Source organism: Pundamilia nyererei, unplaced genomic scaffold (assembly GCF_000239375.1).
Source record: "Pundamilia nyererei isolate P.nyererei 1_Seehausen unplaced genomic scaffold, PunNye1.0 scaffold00027, whole genome shotgun sequence".
Classification (NCBI taxonomy): domain Eukaryota; kingdom Metazoa; phylum Chordata; class Actinopteri; order Cichliformes; family Cichlidae; genus Pundamilia; species Pundamilia nyererei.
The window spans coordinates 2992391-2999062 of NW_005187428.1; the positions used below are offsets into that span (position 1 = coordinate 2992391).

General features: G+C 42.0%; 1 protein-coding gene across 1 annotated transcript in view; it reads right to left on the reverse strand.

Annotated features, from left to right (window-relative positions):
• prickle1a (prickle homolog 1a) overlaps window positions 1-4072 on the reverse strand; it is a 23416-nt gene extending 19344 nt beyond the window's left edge. The window contains exon 1 of the mRNA XM_005728158.1: window positions 3813-4072. The gene's annotated coding sequence lies outside the window, so the exon portion shown is untranslated. The remainder of the gene's footprint in view (window positions 1-3812) is intronic.
• Window positions 4073-6672: the final 2600 nt, after the last annotated feature.

Consider the following 6672-nt stretch of genomic DNA (forward strand, 5'->3'; position numbering starts at 1 on the left):
GGGGGGGGGGAATTCCCCGGAAATACCTTTGTTGTCAGCTGAAAAATCTCTTGCCCAGCCCTGCAGCGTCCATTTTTAAACCCTGCTGACCTTTTCCATATCATCCACGCTCACTGACTACACCCCTGTGACAATGCCAACAGGAGGAACAAGAGCCACAGGAAGGGGCTGAGTTGGGGGAGTGTGTTTTGCATATTTTCAGCCGGGGGTCCGGAAAGCTTTAACTGAATCCCCCGTTGTGTGCTGGGGAAGTGAGCTGGGCTTTTTAATGACAACTCTGCGTAATATGTTTTCTTTTGCTTCTAGTCCTGCGATGCTTTGATTGCTTGGATGGATCCCTATAGATGTGGAGGACAAAGAGAAATCACACCATTCTGCAAGCATTCCCGTCTGGCGCAGATGAATTTCCAGAGCCACAAAAGTTGCTGACATTTGGTATCTTTACATCTGTTATTCCACCTTCAGGCATGTTGATCATAATCAGCTTCTTAGCAATGCACCATGATTATCATGCAGTATACATCCAAAGCCGATCATCATGCCTATACATGGTGATGATAAAGAAACGTGTGTGTGTGTGGAGTATGACTTTCATCATCTTGGTGGTCTGATGGTTGGTCGCACAATTATGCTGTGTGGTTGCAAAAGATCTGCTGGGGCATTAAACTCCTGTCTGCGAGCCAAACCCGTTTTCCTCTAACATCATCCTGCAGCTCCCAATAAACAGAGTTGTGCCTGGAAGCGCTAAATCACTAACTACCTCTAATCACTTTAGAATAATGCTTAACATGTGGATCCAATGTGCGCCACCGCTTCGGGCACATTTCCCACTCTTATACATGATGCCGTTTGAAAATTACACAAGGGGAACTGTACCGTATAGCAAGCAAAAAGTTATATTCTGTCCTACAGGAAGCAGGATCCACAATAGTTATCCCAAACACCACAATCACACTGTCACAGGGCCCTAAACTTGACCATCTGAGCCGCCGTCCAATTCAGCCAGGCCCAGTGACCACAGCTTCAGGGACCACCGGCGTTTAAACAAGCCGTATTTCTTCCAATCTCCTGCCAACCTACCACAAACAGTTTACAGTCAGTGGACTCTGCTCTCTGGAGTTTGTCTATGGCAACTCGACTCCAGTGCCACATCTCCCCATCCAGAGCCGTGAAAGACTGGCCTCCTCTGACAGATCCTCACAACACACGGCCCCTGTCCTGCTCTGCTTTTAGCCCCGCTGCGGTGAGCTGGACCACGTCTGGGGGATAAAAGGCTGCCAGAGTGTTTGGCTTGCAGGCAATTTACGCGGACGCAAAGGTGATTCATTCTAGCTTCGCACAAACAGGCCTCTGTGTAAATTGCACTAGTGCTGGGCTTTTAAATCAACCTTTGGAAACGTATACATATGGGCACCAGGACTTAAATTCTGCCCCTTCGCACTTAGCTCTGCAGACTCTAGCGCTCTCCAACACCTACTTACAATCTCTCTCTCTCCTAAAAACCATCACCTTTTCTTAGCAATGCATTGTAGTACTAAAATAAACCATCAACATAATCTACTGTTATGAAGCAAGTGCACATAAACATCAAGCTTGCTGTGAAGGATCAAATCTGTTCCCATTCCTGAGTCCAAAAATGATGATGAGGCCAACTACACCCCCCACCCCCACCCCTTATGTTCACACACAATCCTGCACAAAGCACTTTAAAAGTCTTCTGATTCTATTAATGGCACCTTTGAAGCACCTCGAGGCTTTGCAAATGAGACGTGAACAAGCATGGTGTGGCATGTGGTGCTGGTCCAAAAGCACCACTTTGTAAATCATTTAGTCCATAAGTAAACCTAATATTCTGAGAGACTTCTTACCTTTAGCAGATCATTCAAAGTATAAGCTGACATGCCCCCTTTTCATTCTCAATCAAGTAAACACTGATGCCTGCAGTACGGTAAAGTAAGAGATTTTAGTGGCTATGCAGCATTATTTGACACATTAAGTACCATGTGCAGTGAAATACAATGTAAATCATTAATTTGAAAGTATGAAAATATGTATTAGCTACTGGATCCTGAATTTCTTTAAACGTGGGCTGTGGTGACACTGATATGTCTTTGTTATGTGCTGAGCACTAAAGTGCTAATAAACTTTTATTTATATGAAAATTCAAAAGATTGTTTGCCTTATTTGGTTAACTCTTGTCTCCAAGGCAGTGAAGCCGTCAACCTGCAATCTGGCCACTAGGTGACACCACCACCTTAACTCTCTGTGCTGCCGTTTCTATTCCTACTTATATCTGTTCTCTCTCAGACTACTTCTTTGTTTGATGTTTTTCTGGACTGGCGAGCGAAAAAAAATATTTAAAGTGCGGTAATAATGGCTGGGTGGGGTTATATCTGAAAACAGTTTCTGGTACAATTATAGCAGGAAATGACCTTGGAAATCATACTGTGATGATACTGTCCAGAGTCTGGAGTAAACATACCTGCTTTGTGTTGTCAAAGTGCTCCATTCTTTTAAATCCAGTCTTACTTAAATTGCCATGCAACGTCTCAAATCACGTCCACAAACCAACAATTTAGTGTCCAAATAAAGACCACACCACTCTCTTCCACCTAGCTCTCCATGGCTAACTGCCCCGAGCTCAGCAGTGCTTTGTTTTCATCCGCTGTGCTCAGTGACAGATTTCAGGTTTGAGTCTTGCTTTTACACTTAGTCGAAAGTGGGTCTCCTCAAAAAGACACGCTCAGGGTTTAATGGCTTCCCCCCCCTGGTCCATTGAGGACAAATTATTATTTCAGGCAGCCTTGGTTAAATATAAACAGTATGTGCTCTCCTGTGTCTCGTAGGTTTAGCTCTTTGTATCACAGCTGAGGATGGAAATATGTGAAACTTGAGGGTGTGTCATTTTTCTCCAAAGGAAGGGCTTTATGGCATGTTTAGCTCTGTGAGAGGTCCATTAGGAGTGATGAATTCACTCAAGAAGGTTGGAGTCCTTTCCCCCTTTTTTAAGTTCAAGCTTTTTTTTAATCGATATTTTAGGCTCTGTTTTAAACCCACACAGAGCAAAACAAAGTATATCAGATCAAAACAAGCTATCAAGAATAAGTTTCCAGATGTTTTCATGTAGCTATTTAAATACAGTTAAAATACCCTAAATGTTGACGTTCTCACCTCATACATCATGGTAAAGAATAGGGGGGAGTTTAAAAAAAAAGTGGGACTAACTTCTCATGTGTGACTAAGTTCTGGTTCACTCAACAACAGTCGTGACAGCTATGCGAAGCCTGTGGCGGCGGACAGGCAGCGGTCACGGTGCGCCGACCAGTTGTCACCGAAGTGACAGGCGACAGCTGAATCTATACATCTGGAGGCCCCAGGGACGCCACGTCCGAGTGTCTCTGGTCAAGTTTTTTCAGCGTCAGAGAAACGAGGTTACTGTGACTGTACGCGCAGGGAAAGTGAAACGTGTCTCTTTGGAGATGTCGCTGCGTAAAAGCCCCCAAAACTGCGCAGGGAAATTAACAGGTTTGCTGACTTTATGTGGATGACACTAGTGGCATATAGTCTCTGCAGAGTATGTGCGTGTGTTTCACAAATGCTTAAAAGTTGTTGGAGTTTTTGTTTGTTTGTTTGAAATTAAAGTATCGTCAGCTTTTCCACCGATGCATTTAGAGTAATTAGCGTAAAACTGCAAAAATAACACAGCCATCATAAAAAACAAAACAAAAACAAAAAAACAAGCAGAGTGGGTGGGATTGTTTACAAACTAGGTAGACCTGAGTTAAACGCTCTAAATGACTTGGTCTGCTCACCTCCAAAATTGCTCAGTCGCAGTGAACCAAGTATCCAGAACCAATATTCCCGAAGTTAGAAAAGCTGCGTCTCATTGGTATTAGATGCACAGTCCAGAGAGGATGTCCCGGAAAGCTGAACCGAGAGCTGCGCAGAGCGATAAGCTTAAACCCCAGATACTGAATGCATTGGAGAGGAGCGCTGAGAGAGCTTGGTCTTGACTTCTCTGTCACCACATCCCAGTCGTTTCAGCGGCGCGCGGTGCGCTGCGGTGCTCCTCTCAGCGGTCACAGTAAAATGACATTAGCGTTGCTTGCTGCTTATTGGCTTAAACGAGCAGCCCCCACCATTCCAGCAGAGACGGGCTAGTCCCTCCAGCATGGTGGACAAATGCTCCTGGGAGTTTAACTCTTACCTTAACTCTTAGTTTAGGGGGTGAAACCTACTGAATAAGATTTGTCGACTTTACCTAAAGTTTACTTTGGTCTTTATTTTAAGTAATCAAGAAAGCTCACCTTTAAATTTCTCTACTTCTGTGCTGCACATAATTAAGTAAGTCAACTCAAAAGTACAAGCTTTAAGTTGGTGTAGATACAAACTCGTTTGTCCTTCTCGCCACAAAGACTTATGGAAGGTAAGTCTATCAGCCTAATAACTCCAAAAAGCTGTTGCTTAGCCATCCACCCATGCACAGGTGCTCGGACACGCATGAAACAACAGTAAATAATTCAGGCTTGTGCTGCTCAAAGTATGCAAAAAGGTTGATCACTGTAATAATAATTTTAAGTATACTTATGTTTCACACATGTTAATGCATGAACTATGACATGGTTTTTAACTGATGAGTCCTAAAAAAGATTTGAATCTTAAAAGTGCTCATATTTTAGAGAGGCTTTGGAAACATGACACACAAATGCAACAGCTTGTATCAATTTAATTCCATGCCCTATCACCTTTATGGCTCATGCTCTTATTCAAATTGACACTATATATTTGGCTAACCAGGGTTATGGCCCAGTGACCAGCACGTAGCTCTGACAGTTGACAGCATCTAAAGTAAGAACAGGTTTAGGGAGCTCAAAGCGGGTCAACCTTTCTTCTCACAACACAGTGAGCTCAAGTGGATCACACTCATGTCACCCTTTTCCACAGTCGCTTGTCTGTCCATCAGAGCTGCATGTGTTTTCATATTATAGATTGAAGCTTATCTAAATGAGGTATCACATGATCTCACTCTAGCCAATTAGTCCCTATACAAAAGAAACCTTAAAATACTTTTCTTTCTTATCTTTATTTGTGATGTGTCTCATTTTAGCATCAGAGCTCATTTTAAGAGTTTTAGATGTATTTAGAGATATTTGATCTATTTCTGGTCCATATTTTCCTCCCTCATTTAAAACTGATTTGAAAATAGGACAGAATAGGCCAAAAAGCGAAGGAAAAAATAGCAAGAAAGCACAAGTTACAGCACAACACGTGAGAGGAAGACAGCGTGCATGTTTCCACTGTTAGCCTGGCACCAGAGCCGATCGATAGAATTTCAGCCAACTAATTGTTTTTGAAGTGCCTTTTTGCCTGAGTTCAAAAAAGTTGGGCTGGCTAGACCTGAATGTTCAAGCCTGTTTTAGTCACACATCTCTTTGCATTTAGAGGATAATGAGATATTTATGGTGGTGTTGTAAAAAAAAAAATTAAAACAAAACACTTTAGGGAGCATTACTTTATTAAGTGGATCATAAAGATGCCTGTCATACTTTCCAGGTACTATCTCAGATGATGTGACATTTGACTTTTTCGTAATGTAAAACCTTTTTTGGGTGATGGAGGAGCAGTTCATGTGTCGATAGGATCAGCAAGTTTAGGAACTAAAGAAACTGAAGCCCTCAGATCTTTCATACTGTTCATGTTGTTAATATGCAGCCACTTATATTTTGTTTTTCTTTACTTTCAGTTCAGTGGACAAATAATAACTGAACATGTCGCAAAGTCAAGCCACAGATCCAGCTCTATATGCTTGCAGGAATTCTGTGTTTGGCTGCAGTGAATCCCACTTGCATGCATAGTTTTTTTGAGGGGTAAATGCATTTGGATGAGCAGTAAACAGTGGCATACTTTCAAGAGCATAAAACTAGATTTATTTGATTTTTGGTCTGAAATTACAGTAATTAAGTTTCTGAAAAAGTACAAGTTTTTATTTAGAGCGACCACAAGTCAACAGCATTATAGTTGTTGTGCGGTTGCAAGAATGGCTGAGGAGAGGATTTGCTGTAGTGTAAGCACGGTCTTAATCAAGTGGCTCACGTTTTCATGTTTTGTCTATTTTATGCAAAATTATTTTGCAGAGATGCAAGTTATGACTTCCTGCAACCTACTGGGATGTTACATATTAGAATACATGAGAATAAGAGACAGAGAAGGAAACCGTGTGCCCCATAAACATATCGCATGCAGATATTCCCCTCAACTTCAATTTGAGATATCTTTTAATCACTTATTCCTGGTACATTATTCAAACATATGGAGAGAGAAAAAATCACAATAAGATGCATTCAAACACCTTGGAAGGGGAATTCTTTTTTTTTTTTTTTTGCAAAGAGATCTAGTTTCCTTGAGTTTACACAGGAAACCTGCTGTCCAAACAAAGGCAGGAAAAACAAACAAATAAACAGTTGACCAGAACAAAAGCTGATGGCTGAAGGCAAAGGTGGGACTAGAAGACAGAGAAGCTACTCCTTGACCAGTTTCCATGGCTGCTCAAAAAGTGGTAATCAAATATGAGACAAAAAGATGATGGCCCAAAAAGCCACCAGAATGGACTTGAATTGGTTTTTGCACAGCGTATCACAGCCTGACAAAGTGGATCCACGTGGATCCCTTTTT